This window comes from Schistocerca piceifrons, chromosome 2 (assembly GCF_021461385.2).
Source record: "Schistocerca piceifrons isolate TAMUIC-IGC-003096 chromosome 2, iqSchPice1.1, whole genome shotgun sequence".
NCBI classification, from domain to species: domain Eukaryota; kingdom Metazoa; phylum Arthropoda; class Insecta; order Orthoptera; family Acrididae; genus Schistocerca; species Schistocerca piceifrons.
In genome coordinates, this window is record NC_060139.1 from 801,250,865 (window position 1) to 801,268,508 (window position 17,644).

Genomic DNA, 17,644 nt, shown 5'->3' on the forward strand with positions numbered 1-17,644 from the left:
GCACGTTCTGTTGTATGTTTTGTGAAGCATTTGGTTGTTGGTTGTCATGTCACTCCTAGGTATTTAAAGTCTGATGAGATTTTTATTTTTTGTCCTCTGATGCTGATTTCCGCATTCTTGGGTGTTCTGCCTCCATTTCTGAAAATTACCGTTTTTTTCCTTGTTATGTTTATGTATAGTTTGTGTTCACTGCACCATTTGTCTATTTTCTCAATGATTCTCTGCAGCTTCTGTATATCTGTTGAACCTACGGTTATGTCGTCAGCGTATGCATATACATATACATCATCTTCATTTTCACCAATTCGGAGTTCCTCTTCAGTGGCAAGAATGTACAGCAAAGGGCTCATTGGGTCACCCTGTAAGACTCCGTTCGATTGCAGAATGGGGTTCGAAACAGAGTGATTGTCTGATATTGTGATTAAGTTGTATTCGAGGATTGACTTGATTATTCTTGCCCATACGCTGTCTTCTCCCATTGTGTTTTCCCGTTTTCCGACTATGAGATCTCTTTCCAGTAGGTCAAAGGCTTTGAAGGCTATGAACACTGTGTAGAGCATTTGTTTCTTTTGTAGCGCTTCGTCGATGTTGTTTAGAAGACGCCTGACTGCCGTAAGTGTTGATTGATTTATTAACTTTAGTAAACATCGCATCTCTAGGCGCTCGGTCCGGAACCGCGCGACTGCTACGGTCGCAGGTTCGAATCCTGCCTCGGGCATGGATGTGTGTCATGTCCTTAGGTTAGTTAGGTTTAAGTAGTTCTGTTCCAGAGGACTGATGACCACAGATGTAAAGTCCCATAGTGCTCAGAGCCATTTTTTGAACATCGCATCATGGTCACTATTTCCTGTCTCTATACTGACGTCGATATTTAATTCCTGCACGAATCTATTTCAGCAGGAGGCTCAGCGTTGTGGGGGCACGTTCGGAAGTACCTCGCTGGTGGGCGAGGACTGTCCGGGGGGTCAGCGGCACGGGGTGCTCCACGTGGACACGAAGTGCTGGGGAGGATATGACACGTGACGGCTGCACTCAGCGGCGGCCGTGGTGGCCCTGCACGTGGGCGACGATCGAAGCGGAGGGGCGACGCTTACTGCAGGGATGTTATATTTATTCAGACAGCTGCCACGGCGACAATATCAGACGGGTCTTCTCCGTTGTTAAAAATATCAACAGTTTGTTTTACCGCTATCATTTACTTCCTATTCTTCTTCCTCTGCACATCATGGAATAGGCATTCTTGTCCATTTCGGCTTCACAACTGTCTCCAGCGTGTACTGGAGCACCCTCGCTCTCTTCTTCCCCTTAGCATGTCCTCCAACTAGAGCTGTAAAACTACTGTAGGCTACTGTAGACCCTCATAAGAAAGCGTAGACTACGTTATGTTTCCTAGTAACTTTGGTCAGTTATGGTCTTACCCACATTGCTTGTACGTTAGATGTGTTACATGCCTATCAGATGCTACCGCATAACGATCGCTTTCGTTACATATGCGATCAGTGATTTACTAAATTCCCCTAAAATACGAAAGCGGTGAACCATCTAGAAACTGAGTAAGGATATACAAAGGGCCAGGATACCTACAGAATATTTTTGTTCCTCATAGTTATCCTCCTGTCTGTTACTTAAAAGTAAAGAATATTTTTAAAAATTGCCATTTTCGATATTTAATTCAGGTTTTATTCGAAAATTGTTGATTTGTAACGTCAAACAGAGGGAAGTTGTAGTAAAAATAAAGCCAACCATATAGAATTATCATACAGCACTAGAAAACCCAATTTCCTCAACAAAAATGTAAAACAAAAAAAGACAACAAAACAAAATTCTAAACAACATCGCTTCAATACTTCGTCGAACTTATTCAAAACATTCTCTGTTGATGCAATATGGATATAAGACAGTGGCCGGTCAAATATTTATCATCATCAGGACCCTATGCACTACATGTATTGATAATCATGTACATCGATACATACCTGCATAACTGGAGCCATAAGTACAAGGATCCGTGAATTCGTTTTTGCACTGAAGAAGACATCCGGCCGAAGTGGCCGTGCGGTTAAAGGCGCTGCAGTCTGGAACCGCAAGACCGCTACGGTCGCAGGTTCGAATCCTGCCTCGGGCATGGATGTTTGTGATGTCATTAGGTTAGTTAGGTTTAACTAGTTCTAAGTTCTAGGGGACTAATGACCTAAGCAGTTGAGTCCCATAGTGCTCAGAGCCATTTGAACCATTTTTGAAGAAGACATTAATGAGATGCCAAAAGTCGTGTCGACTTCGAAGTCTTGACAACAAGTTAAAGATTCAGAATTTCAATTTTGTTTTAAATACTGTATTCGTTTACGTAGCAGACAGGAGGATAACTTTTGTTCTACAAATGCTTTTGAAGGTTGCTTAGCGCTTTATGTATCCTTCCTCAGTTTCTAGACGGTTCATCGCACTGGATTTTAGGAGAACCTAGTAACGCGCTGGTCGCATACATAAACAAAGCGATCGTTATGCAATAACGCCTGATAGGTATGCAACATACCTAATGTATAGACAATGTGGGTAAACCAATAACTTATTTCTGTTGTTCATAAATAATGTTCACATTTATCATAAATAACAGGAATCTCTAGCCTTTGATCATGATGAAGAACGTTCTATTGAGTACAATATAACAATGCCGGTAAACTGCACTTGCATCAGAATTAATTGTTTTGGTTACATAAAAGAGAAGAAGTTACATGATCAACTAATTTTTATTACTGAAAAAGTGTAATTTATGTTTTGTAAAGATATAAAATACACATTGGATTTACACTGAATGATGTGTGGTTCTAATTATCTTCCAAAGAAACAAAAAACAAAGAGCAGTCGTCAGCTCCCGGTTTTTCTTTTACACATTCATTTATGTTTCTTTCGCTACCAATACTACCAGTAATCTTCTCATTTACGACGTTATTTATGTAGTGTACCAAAACTATTGAACCATATTTCTTATAGAGTGCAACTCTAAATCCATCGCTTCCATGGGAAATCTGGTAGCTTCCATTCTTTCTAAGCAATCGGTCCAATTCGATCCATTATTTAATATTCTTCAATGTACTAATTCCATGTTTAATTCTTTCCTAATATCTTCATTTCGTATCTTACCCATCCTCACACATCCTTCTTAAAAATCTCATTTCTGACGGTTGTATTTGACTGAAGTCCTTTGTTGCCGATACCTATGCTTCACTACCATCAAGCAATGTAGGTAACTTCATTACTTTATAAAATTTGGTTTTAGTGCCTATCGTAACTTTATTTTTAAAAGTTCTTTGAATGGTTCCACATACCGCGCGAAATTTGCGAACTTCTTGCTCAATGTCTTTGTCATTAATAAAGTGTGCCACAGCCAAGATATTTAAAATACGATACCTGTCCTAAAATGTTTTCTAGCACACCCTTTGATACGACTGTATCCTCTCCTTTAAAAGCCGTAATTTTCATTTTATTAACAGCGCTTTTAAAATTGTAGCATTTGCATAGATTATTTAAACCACACATGGATATCTGTTGCTACGTTTCGTTTATTCTAATAATTAATTGATTGTCTGTAACGAGATGATTGCCTTAATAGGCGCTGTTTGATACTTTAATTCCTGGATATATTAACAATTTCGATTTCTTTAAAATGTCGTCAACTCGATTTTACAAAGAGCACTCTACAGCATTGGCTCCTTACTTAGCTAGCATTTAGCACTGTATCCACAACTTTTGAAGAGTGGAAATGAAAAGTGTCTAAGCACTAAATCTCACAATTGTTAGGAAAATAAAATAACAAGGTAACCCTTTTTGTAAATGCCATAAATGTGTCGCAAAATTTGGGGAAGTAGCCTGATAAAACTGAATTATGCTGTCCATTTTATCACGGCAAAAAACAATCAGACAAATGAGAAAATTGATGCGCGATCTTAAGCTTTCCCGGCGAATCAACTGTTCATACAGTTCTAGGGTATCCAGCCGGGTGCAGTCGCCTTCGTAACATGATATTTCCACAGTATGCCTTGCCGTCATCTTCAGATGATGGCTGCAGAAAGAGCGTTTTCCTAGATCCCGTCTCCTTTATACTGTGACCGCTCCTAACGCCTGCTCACACTACACGCTCTTCGGTCGTGGTGGTGGTGGTGGTGGTGGTGATGGGGGAGGTTGAGCATCGTCGAAGACTGATCGCGAACCACGGTCCCTCGGTGCTTTCCAGCCCCCGTCGGCGCGGAAGTGGCTCTCGACATATGCTGCGACTTTTACTGGTTGAGCGCTGGGTTTTCTAAGGGTATAGCAACTGTCTCTGTTAAGTCCGTTGGGCATTTGCAATTCAATAGCTTCCTTTGGAACACAGTCTAAAAACGACGAGGCCTGTCTCAACACCTCCATTTCATCATACTTCATTGAGTCCGGTGTACTCATGAAATGTTCTGCAACCGCAGATTTTGTGGGTTAAGCTTGGATCTGGTAAACAACCGATTCACGGAATCCCAAGTCGTCATTAACCGTTCCTAAATGTGCTCGAGTTTTGGGAGGTGCACAGAAAACGCATTCAATATTACGCCGAGCCAGGAGTCTGCCGAGTTTCTTCGATACTTTGCCGGATACGGCAGATACGCCATTGTCTTATCCTCCTCGTCATGTTCTATTTGGTGGGCCTGTACCTTCTGCCTGAAAGCACGTCGGATTTGTCTCTCGCTATATCCGTTCTTCTTGAACACTTCTTTAATATAGCTGAGCACACGAAGTAGGCTTTCTGCGTCCCATATCGCACGGTACCCTCTATACCAGTGTACGTAGCACACTCTCATGCTGTAAAGGATGATTGCAGATGGCAGCGTGCAAATACACATCGGTGTTTGTGGCTTTCCTGTACATACTGTGACCCATAGAGCCGTCCGTTTTGCGCTTTACTAAGATGTCCAAAAATGGAGTTCATCATTCTCCTCCGCCATGGTGAATCTGATACTGGGGTGCAGAGAGTTCAGATGTAGGAACTCCGGAAGTTTCACTCCCATGTGACCACACCACAAATGTGTCATAAACATATCTGAACAAGCGTGCTGGCTTCAATGTAAATGCTTCCAAAGCTTTCACTTCGAAAGCCTCCATAAACAATTTTGCCATAACCGGTGGCAGAGGGCATTTTTTTTTATTTTTACGAGCGAATAACGAAACTAAATGCAAGAAAAAATATCTCGATACTGGCTTCTTTTTCCTAAATAACACTGTTATTGCGATCACATCTTGCAAAGTTAACCCTCTAACTTCCCGTGTTCTTGAAGAAATGGGAACGGGGTCAACAGATATTTCTGATATGTAGCAGATCAAAATGACTAATCTTTCATGTGAAGTACGGCGTCAAATACGCCTGCCATAGTCTTTCCTCTTTTGAAAACATTGACGTTTTCCATTCCTTCCTTTCGGAGTAAAATGTTTTATATAGCTATTTGAGAGTGATGGATGCATTTCTCTTTGAACGTACTCATTTGGAGATATTACTTGCGTGTGTTGACACCCGTTCAGGAGTATATTTAAAACCGAAGAAGTCGGTTGTTTGCGTTGGAATTACAAGGAACATGTTCACAGCTTTAGATGACGCAACAATGTTGTGCTGATTTCCTAGATGAGGTCTCGATGTAGTTTTATATTTTGTTTGGTAGAAGCAACGACTCGTAGATTGGGAAATGTGTCTTATTTGTCTACTGCACGCAGCATGTTATGTGAAGTTCGCGATCTACTCTAATGTGTAAAGAAAAGAAACTGAAGGTCGGAAACGTTGGAACCATGTTACCAGGCACTGTGTAACCATTTTAAGACTATTGAAGAGATCCGCGACGAGTGACTTTCATAATAATTTGGTGTAGTAGGACTGTATATTGTCAACGCCTGAAGTGGTTGAGCTTTGAGTTACCTTTCTTTTTTTTGTTTTTCGTTCGAGTGGAAATTATTTTCTTGTCACTCGATCACACTTTAAATTTACTTTATTATTAATTCTCACGGATTCATGCATGGATAAATGCTAGGGTGTGAGCAACATTTTTTTAAGAGAATAATTAGTAATTTCTTAATTAAATAATGTTTGTTAATACATTACTCTTGTTTGGCGCGCTTGACAATGGCTTAGTGTATAAGGTTCGCTCTGATTCGCTTAGTCAACTGTAAATATTTCTTCAAATGAAAAGTTCTTTTATCGGATTTCACAAACGTTTGCTCACCGAAGAAATGGTTCGTACTGGACTACATGTGCATTTAATGGACACGGAACCTTTCGCCGTGTCAATACGCAGAATAGCTGGAGATGACTTTTAACATAAAATAAAACAAGTATTAACTTATGTAACTAAATTCAATTATCGCACATTAACAATAAATTTACAATTAGACTTAGATTAAATCATTTGCTGTAGGCAACAATATGCGAGTGCGCCTAGTATAATTGCGCCTCTACAAAATGGCGGCGTGCCTTATAAATCTACTGTAATTGCAGGAAAGCGTCCATCTTGGCTCGCTTCTAAAACAAGTAGGTGCCGTTCACTTCACAAAAACAAGTGATGGACGTAATTCTACATTTGTTTCTACTGTAGGAAACAACCGTTAACAGTACTTAACTTTTAATCGATGCTTTACTTATTTCTTTGTTACATTAGATATGTTCTGTACCCAAAATCCACTCTTTGTGCAAATGTGCCTTTCATTATACGAAGTGTGTAAATGATAACTGAGCTTTTACCAATAATAGAAATAAAGATAGCCGAGACTGACAAAGGAAGTAGAACATGAAAACTCGTCTTCTAATATCGTAGTGTGAGTGCGTTAACGTGTGCTTTGAGAAGCCACAAATATGAATTAGTGTGGGTATTGGTCGTGTTATTTTGAAAGTTCTTTACTGATTAAATATATAGCAGTACGACCAAATTCCACGTACAATTCCTAGTTATTTCAAAGAGATTTACGTATGAAAAACTTTTTTCGAGTACGCTTGATGTATAACACGTATTTTCAACCAAAGGTATTAATTATTCTTTTTGTTACGTCAAACAGACCCGCGTTAATTAAAAACATAAAAATTGAAACTTATTAAAAAGGGGTCATCCTTACTAGGAAGTAGCTCCAAAGTGGAGATAAAAGAATAAAGTGAAATGAAATTATCGTTAATATTTTAGTAATATGAATTCTAGATAACAAACTCTGTTTACGTCATAGTGGCATCTGAGTGAGAAAGTTTATCATATCTTTGAGTCAACAAAATTAAAGATATGTTTTCACTCTGAATAACAAGACTCGAGAAATAATTACACACAACAGGTATTAAAGCAATTGAATCCGAGTTATTTTGGCAAGGGCGTCAATATAATCTGCCATCAGTAATAGTATATGAGAATAAACCGACCATCCCTTAACATTTTGCTTGGTTAATTAAACTGAATTACCTCATATTATCCGAGTGTGAAGTACGACTTTGCATTAATTACAGCGATTCTCAATTGAGAATAGCTTTTCTGTAGCAATTAAAAGGGTTTTTGACAACCTTTGCAAATAATAAATTGGCATTAAAGCAGTGGTTTTCATAATACGTTTGTAACTGAATCCGTTGCATATACGTTGTGTATAGGTTTGAAAGTGATAGTTTGGTACGTTGCATGCTATAAAATGTTTCTCATAGTAAATCCAACATATTTTCGATTGATATACTTGAGCTTTCCAGTACACTGGTGATTGGACGGGATACTAAAAATCGATAAAATAATACTGCCAACAATGTTATATCAAACAGTATCATTTTACGACAATTTCGGCTTTTGTGACCACTATCTCTTTTTAATAAGTTGTACAGTCTACGCTCTAGACCTTCATCTACTATTCTAAACGCCATAAAGCAGACATTGTGTCAACACTAGATATTTAACTTTCAGTGGTGTATGCTGAACTATTTCAAAGTTGGTATTACCCTCTCGATGAGACTTACTAGTTTTAGTTGATCTACGACTTTCCTCCAATTCTTCGCATCACACTGGACCCACAGATACTTCTTCGCAAATTATGAGTCAACACATATCTTTCCACTATTTTCCTGTAATTTATATCGTGCTCTAATTGTTTATGTGACTTCACAATCTGTGTTATATCAATTACACACATTATGAATTATGTTCTGCGGGCTACGACCGTAAATTAAATGATAAATATATATAATTCTTCATCAGTCACGAAAATTTATTTTTGATGGTTAACCAACATCATCAAGTGGAAAGCGTCTTCCGTACGGTTTTTGTGGTAGAAACCATCTCCTACACGGTCGTTGTTAGTGGAAAGCAGATGGATGAACATTTAAAGGCGTAGTGACTGAACAAAGAATTATACAGGGTATTACAGAAAGAGAGAACATTATTTCAAGTACGTATTTCCCCATACATAGACAATAAAAAAAGTTAATTACGACATGGGTCGCGAAGTGAATGACTCCAGTTTTAGCCTGCAAACACTGGTACTGAGAGGAATGTTTTTCTTCCCGTAATGTTTATTATCCGCACACATATGACTGCACTGTCGGATACAATGTTATCTGTTCGCATTACACATTTATTTGTACTTACATTTTACCACCATAGAACAGATCTGAAGACGCTTATCACAAACCGATACCGACAATCATTTGAAGCACGTTTTCGATGAACGCTGGGCGTAAAGAAAATTAATACTACAATTCCTCTCGCGTGTGAAAATAATTGTTATTGGCAATGTGCGACACTCGCTTTCGATCCTCGTCAGTCTTACAACTGTTATTCCGCTGTTGCAGAGAGCACACACGTTGGACAATCAACGATGATCCAGCAAAAAATCGGACAATTTCGTTCATGTCCAAGCAGTGTGTCAGCTCATTTTTACCATTTTGTCACGTTCTCACGCAGATCCTTCTTACCGTTCCTATTCCATAAATCGACTGTCGCGCACACTACTTCACGGTGGTGACTTTAACATTAACGGTGAAAGGTAACATCACAGCTTGGTTCATTTCTACACCATCTACAGTGGTCCATAGCAGCCAACATGTTGTTAGAAGGTCAGCTGACCTTGTGATGAGTCAGATGACGGTGCCTTCGCTACTTGGAACTGTCTCAGAAACAAACAGAACAACGAGATAAAGTTTTGGCTGTGTGAGGCTGACCAGAAATATCCCTATGAGGAGCAGCAGCCACATCGAGAAGAAGTGTCTAACCCAGGCATCTTCTGCAAACAAGAGTACTTCTGGCAAGAAACCTCCAAGCAAAAACCATGGCGCGAAGGTAGGTCGCCAAAAATGACGGCTTCACCCTCGTACATGAAGCGAAATCTCTCATTTTCCGCTCCACTGACCTGCTCGCAACACCTTGATCCCGCACCTGCTGGACCAGTCCACACCACCAAACGCAACTGTAACTCCAGCAGAACTACCCGATCAGCTCTCTGTGTTTCTGCAACTGACTATTTGTGCACTCCTATATCAGTACCAGCAAGGAGAATGTGTAATGGTTGCGGGGGTTTGTGTTTTGCTTGCTTATTCTTGAATTGAGAACAACTGTGTGAGGAGAAATGACAAGTTTAATGACGCAACGTTTCTCACCACATTACAGCTTTTCACACAGTTTTCAACTCGCCAACATAAAAACAGCGCAATGGATAAAAACGCATCTTGCCAACATCAAAAAATGAAATAAGTTTATACACAACAATGCTAATTATTAACTCTCTGAAAGAACAGTAATCTTAAGTACAATATTATGAAAGTTTAATTGGAAGTTTCTTCACATTAATCCTAAGCACAATAATATGAAAGTTTAATTGGACGTTTCTTTACAAATTTGCTCCTACAGATACGTTATGATGTTGGTCAGTACTACAAATTTCGTCTGATTCCGGTTCAAAGTTCGGTACTGTTTAGGATGACAATCAAGTCTACGGCGGATGGTTAGTCAAGTGACAAATTTGAGCGCAAGGTTGCCCAAGGCCGCTCGAGTTTACAGTGGACGCAAGCTGGTGAACCAACAAATTTTACGCCTCTGCACGCGGTATGTGCCTTAAGCTGCGACATGCTGCTGTCTGCAAGGCCACTCTCTCCCACTGAAATTCCTACAAAACTAATCTGGACTTTGCTGAACTTCCCAGCAGAAACTTTCCCTATGTTTCTTGTTATGCGAGTAAACATGTACTCAGCCTTAGTCTTATTATGTGGCGATATACACGCGCATGGTTGGAGCAGCTTACATATTACAGTGCCCTCTCAGTTCTCACAAGAACAATTAACTAATTTGGCTGATTCGTTTCTCCACAGTTGGAGCTAAACGTTGCTACAACTAATTTTAGCTCGAGTGGAGCTGCTGTGAACGGAGTGTCCACACGAATTTCTTCTCTGCATCGTACGGAGCATTAAGCGCTCCGTTCTGCACTTGACGCCAGTTCAGAAACGAGTCCCCCATAAAATTTCTCTCTTGTCCTAATCACGGAAGAACTTCCTCCCTCCACTTGGATTCATTTTTCACGTCATGGCTTTTTTCGACCAATAGGAGCGTTTCTCTCATTTTGTAGAAACACCCTCTACCAATCGCAACGTCTCTTCTATCAAACTGCATCGAAACTTCAGTAGTTTTCTCCTTCCTAGTGAGTTTCCTCCAATCGGACATTTTGTGCCCATTCTAGAGGCCTTAAGTACACTGACCTTTCCGTGTGTCGCACTCGCTGGACAAAAATGCGTCACTTGCTTTTGTTCGTATCACGTTGGAATTTCTAAATGCAGTTTTCTAAAGCCTCTTCGCTGCTCTTGTACCGATGCCCTCGCTGCAGGTGGCACTCCAGCCTGAATCTCCTGGCCCGGGGTCGCTGTCCTCCTTCCTGCCACCGCTTTAAGTGATTTCCAGCGTAACTCCCGCAGCGTGGCTTCACTACGCCATTGTGGAGCTGGCTTTTCAAAACTAAAAGCGATTCGACCACCGTTCCCTGTTCTACCTTTCACTCAAAGACAGGCATTGTATAGGAATGGTGTGTTAATTACCATCAATTGATTTGCATCCCTTTTTGCATTACATATTGATAGGCAAATGTTCTCATTACTGTCGATTTACGTTAGGTGTCATCTTCTCCTTCTCATTGCGATTTGTAAAGGTCTCATGTAAGGTGCGAATCTGACCATTTATTCTGTCACCTTACACCTGTAGCTGTCACGTACATGTCCTTCAAAAACGTACGCAATGTGGTCGGAAAACTGCATCCTCCATCATCTCCCATTCCCATTAGCCGGCCGCGGTGGTCTAGCGGTTTTAGGCACTCAGTCCGGAGCCGCGCGACTGCTACGGTCGCAGGTTCGAATCCTGCCTCGGGCATGGATGTGTGTGATGTCCTTAGGTTCTAAGTTCTAGGGGACTGATGACCATAGATGTTAAGTCCCATAGTGCTCAGAGCCAGCCATTCCCATTAGGCTCTTTCCGTTTGCAGACACTAGCTTGATGATATAGCATTTACAGTGCACTACATCCGCCCCCCTCGACCCCCCTCCTCTCCCATACACACGAGTCAAGAAGTCACTCTATTTAGTGGGTGGGGCTGACACCACTTCCAACATGGAGCTGTATCAGGTTACCAAACAGGATACAATCTCTTCCTGCGACCAATGGCTCTCCGCTGAGCTTTTGCTGGCAGGACATTGGTAAAATGAGGTAACACGTCTCCATGGTAGAGCTACGTGACAAGTGTGGGCTGGATATCTACGCCAGCAGTTGCCCTTGCAGACTGAAAATGAGGCTCATGATAATACGTATTTCAGGACAATCAATGACGTGGATAAGAAAGTGTACATTCAGTGAGCTGAACAAGGTCTCCTTTGCTTGAAACATTGACCTATGGACACATATTAGAGAGTTCAGAGAATGTCTACATATCGTATAATGTACCTATTCTCACAGGCTGATAAAACTAGAATACAGTAATGCCTATCAAACAAATCTGAGCAGTCCCTGGTGGCAGTCCCACTATCTAACATGATTGGAGCCTAAAGAGCAAAACCACATCACGATCAGTACCATCAACTCTGTTGCAGCTGCCACGTCGCACATAGCAATTATCTAAAGTGGCATCATTTGATACCTTCCGCTACACGCTCTGGTCAGCATTGTCCCTAGGAAACCGCATTTTAGAGAATAACACATGACTAGGAATCCATTCACCTAACGCCTGCTACATCAGCTGCGGCAGGAAACTCATGTAGCAGTGGAGTAAGGGCTGGGTCGATGGAGTCACATCACTATGGCTTACCAACCCCATCTGTAGAAAAGCAATGTCGTAATTGAGACTCACCCAACGGTTCCTGTCTCTCCTAGTACGGGAAGAGAATGTAAAACATTTGGGGATAGTTCGCTGGCAACTTCATCCCGTTCAATGATTCTCCTGACGCAAACGAGGTTGCAGTGGTCACGCAACGCCTTCCAGCGGAACTATACGCCTAGTTACTGCCCTGGAGATGGTCACATAAATACCAATCCTCCCGAACACGTGATGACTCTACTGATTAGCCGCATGTCTTCAGATGGTGCAACCAACCTTACAGTGTCTATGGAAGTCGATCTGTGAAAGGCAGCTTTCTGCAGCGGGGAAGCACTACACCATCACTTCCACTTGTAAGACAGAAAACAATTTTCACTCTCCAGAGAGTTACTGGCTCTAGACTTCTTCAAATGCTTTCGAATATATTCGTTTGTCACTGTTTTTAGTTGCCTCATGTTGACGCCTAACGCCGAATACAGCGTACAGGTTCGTTGAAATTCCTGGTGAAAACCTTCAGCTGTCTTTTATTTTGTAAAGTGCTACTAGTTTAGACCGTTTTCAATTTTAGCCTGAGCGAGGATATACAAAACTCTAGCTATTGTACAATTTGACATGTTAGTGTAAAGTTATAAACATTGTACTTATAGGGATAAATGTCAGGAATGTTAGACTACAATATAAACTATTACAAGCTGCTGTTGCAGGTCAACAACAGTCAACAAAGTTGTCAGCAATATAGTAATTGTACAGAGCAATTGTACAATCAGTAATCTCTGAAGAAATGGTTCCACCCCCCTCCACTTTGCAAAGCATCTTCAGTGCTATTAACTTATACTCCCTTCGTCAGAAAATTTCCATTACATTCTTGTTTTTAAATTGAAAATTTTACTAACCAAGAATTGGTCCTAGCTCCAAGTTGTCCCCTTAGCCAGCTAAACACAGTTGCCAACGTTTCTGGCCTTGGAAGCAAGCAAGCAAATTGTCAGTTGCAGTGTTTGTAAGCTCATTAGTCACAGCACATTTGACGTCTGCGATATCTTGGTGAAGCTTTCTTTTCAGTCGCCTTTTCACTAGCGTAATAAAAGGGGGAGAGGCAGGACGAATATGGCAGATGTGAGATGGAAATTGCAGAATGTCTGGCTAAGTACTTGCTAATAGATAAAGCACTAAGGGGTCTTCCATTGTGATGTCGTAAAAACGAGTCCTGAGAACGTCACAAATCAGGGCGGCGACGTCGAAGGGCTTGTCTCAAACGTTTCAGGACTTTGGCTCACTATATGACCTGGAAAAACATACTCATGGTGAACTAAACTTCTACTACACTACTGGCCATTAAAATTGCTACACCACGAAGATGACGTGCTACAGACGCCAAATTTAATCTAAAGGAAGAAGATGCTGTGACACGCAAATGATTAGCTTTTCAGAGCATTTACACAAGGTTGGCGCCGGTGGCTACACCTACAACGTGCTGACATGAGGAAGGTTTCCAACCGATTTCTCATACACAAACAGCAGTTGACCGGCTTTGCCTGCTGAAACGTTGTTGTGATGTAAGGAGGAGAAATGCGTACCATCACGTTTTCGACTTTGATAAAGGTCGGTTTGTAGCCTATCGCGATTGCGGTTTATCGTATCGCGACATTGCTGCTCGCGTTATTTGAGATCCAATGACTGTTAGCAGAATATGGAATCGGTGGGTTCAGGAGGGTAATGCGGAACGCCGTGCTGGATCCCAACGGCTTCGTATCACTAGCAGTCGAGATGACAGGCATCTTATCAGCATGACTGTAACGGATCGTGCAGCCACGTGTCGATCCCTGAGTCAACAGATGAGGACGTTTTCACGACAATAACCATCTGCACGAACATTTCGACGACGTTTGCAGCCGCATGGACTATCAGCTCGGAGACCATGGCTGAGGTTACCCTTGACGCTGCATCACATACAGGAGCGCTTGCGATGGTGTACTCAACAACGAACCTGGGTGCACGAATGGACAAACGTCATTTTTTCGGATGAATCTAGGTTCTGTTTACAGCATCATGATGGTCGCATCCGTGTTTGGCGACATCGCGGTGACCGCACATTGGGAGCGCGTATGCGTCATCGCTATACTGGCGTATCACCCGCCATGATGTTATGGGGTGCCATCGGTTACACGTCTCGGTCACCTCTTGTTCGTATTGACTGCACTTTGAACAGTGGACGTTACATTTCAGATGTGTTACGACCCATGGCTCTACCATTCATTCGATCCCTGCAAAACCCTACATTTCAGCAGGATAATGCACGACCGCAAGTTGCAGGTCCTGTACGGGCCTTTCTGGATACAGAAAATGTTCGACTGCTGCCTTGGCCAGCACATTCTCCAATTCTCTCACCAATTGAAACGTCTGGTCAATGGTGGGCGAGCAACTGGCTCGTCACAATACGCCAATCAGTACGCTTGATGAACTGTGGTATCGTGTTGAAGCAGCATGGGCAGCTGTACCTGTACACGCCATCCAAGCTCTGTTTGACTCAATGCCCAGGCGTATCAAGGCCGTTATTACGGCCAGAGGTGTTTGATCTAGGTACTGATTTCTCAGGATCTATGCACCCAAATTGCGTGAAAATGTAATCACATGTCAGTTCTAGTACAATATATTTGTCCAATGGATACCCATTTATCACCTCCATTTCTTCTTGGTGTAGCAATTTTAATAGCCAGTAGTGTATCAAAGACTTCAATCACGGTTGTCGTTTGATTATTTTCGAAGCTGCTGGTCTAAGACACCGCCATTCAGCACTCTGACGCTTCGCGTGTGGGTCGTACTGGTAGCACCAACTTTCATCTCTAGCAATAATTTCAGACAGAAGTGTGGGATCACACCGGTTTCCATACAGTAGTTCAACAGAATTTCTTCGTGTTTCTTGTTTCTGTTCGTCTGTTATTGTGTGAGGGGCCAGTTTTGCATTGATCTTCACGTAAAACCTTATGACACACATCAAAATTTAAACTAAGTTCTTCTGATATCGTACAGATAGTTACACTACGGTGTACTTGCAATAACTGTCTTACACGCTCCACGTTTGCATCGGTATGCGCTGCAGACAAGCGAATAGCTCTGGGATCGACTTGCACAAAATCTCTGTCTTCACGAAACCTTCTGTGCCACTCGAAAACACGACTTCTTAAAAGTGTCTCGCCTGCATATGTTTGCTTAATCATTGTCCACGTTTCACTATGGGTTATCCCAAGCTTAATGGAAACTTAATGTTCAATCTCTGCTAACAATAAGTATTTTAGTGTCACCGAAACTAATGCACCAAGAACCAAAAAAATGTGTTGCTAAGCACAGCCCTGCCATCTAGTGTATTTCCGGGGAAACATGGCCAAAGTCATTTAAGGACTCACACATATTAGGTACCTAACATAAAAAGAGCATTTGTTCCCTTTTAGTATTGCAGACTCAGTTATAAAAAGAAAACTGTCCTGGAATTTATCTTAGAAAGGGAGTGTGTTCTTCTCAAGTACACATGTGTTCTGTATGTACTAGGTGTACATGGTATATGTTTTCAAATGCCAGGTCACGTTTAAGCATTTCACTGCACATTAAGTATGCTGTAGCGCTTCGCGCATTGTCTTGTTTACACGCTTTAGCCCTAAGGCGTTACTAAGCGATGTGTCTTGCATGGGCACGAGACGTCTCCTACAGAAGTTACGCCTATTGCAGCATTCGTACACTTTCTGCAGAGATAAACACGAATCACCCTATTGACCTTGATCTTGCGCCACATGTCCATAGGTTTAACAGCTTCACTACTCAAATAATTTGCCATAGATCATTGCTTCAGCGTGGTCTAACTACACAATTTGCAGGCAGACAATTTACACTGAGAAAGCTTCGGTTACTGCGATGCAACAGCAGGCTGCCAGCTATTGGCCATTTGACGAAACACAAGAATTACTCCCAAATTACAAATCGATAGTAGAACATCATGAATTTTACTGTACTGTTTTCATTTGAGTCACACTCGTACTTTGAAGTGATTATTGAATATCATCCGTTGTAAATACTTAGTATCGAGTGACATCGCAGTGACCATTTTGCTTTCGTGGCTGGTCAGGGCCGACTGGTTGTATTGCAACCTCCTACTGGTGTGATAGTGGTAATAGATTTACGTCTGTTACGAAGTACAAGTCTATAAAAATGCCACCTGTAAGAGTAAGCGCTGAAGGTTAATGGTGTCTGAAATCAAACGAGGGAAAATGAGTTGTCTGTGCCGAAGAGTTCAGATTATTTTGTAAAACGTCGGTAAATGGACTGCAGAAGAGGGCTGTGGGAAGCTGAGTGACCCAGCTGCGTGGGCAGATCGCTGCGCAAAATGCGAACCGAGCGCGCCTAGTGTGGGTGAGAGAGGTTGGAGTAGGAGGGGGCGGGGGTTGGGCTGAGTTGGCAGCGAGCAACTACCGAGCGCCGGAGTTGGCCGGCTTCGCCAAGTTGTGTGAGCCCTCGGGCAGAGTAGCGTGATCACCGTAGATGGCGTAAACTGGAGCGTCCTCTGCCACCAGCGTGACAACTCTGCCCCGGTTTAGACAGACAAGTGCCGCTGCACGAATAGGTGCTCACGGACATCCAGAGTTTGGCCCACAGATGCGGAGCTCGGGACTTCCATGCTTTCAGTATGTCGCAGTAAAGGACTGACGAAACATGGGGCTCCGTAGTTCCGTCCACACTGCTATTATGCCTCCGTCCCACGTATTCTCCAAACTGCTAATCCCAACCAACAATCTTAAACACGAACTCACAGTGTCAGAGCGCTGTTTCATCCGCCGGCATTTCTTTACCTTACTGACATTACCTCTAATTAAGGAAATAAATGTAAATCTGCCATTTTTGACTCCTGTGATACACAAAGTGCTTTTAATCAGGTATGACATTCAGGACTGTTCAAGCTACACAATTATGCATTCCCTACGAACCACGTCCGCCTTATAGCATCCTTCCACCACCATTACAGCACGTGCATCGCAATTGAACATACGCAATGCAGCACTTTTCATCCTACGGCAGGTATGCTTCGACCCTCTGTTCTTTCGTCCCTATTTTCCTGCTGCTTTCGTAAGCTGCCCCCCTGCTTCAACTAAAAAAGAGTGTTATTGACAAGTGAGGAACGGACTTTACGCCATGAAATCAGTAATTTCAAAAGCAATGCCTATCGAACGAGCGGGCTCCGAGCGATATACTCATACATCGATTGCGAGACTCTTGGCGGCGAATGTGCACATTGTTTATTGTGGTGACTAGAGCGACGACAAAAGACGAACGTTTACTAAGTTAACATTAATCA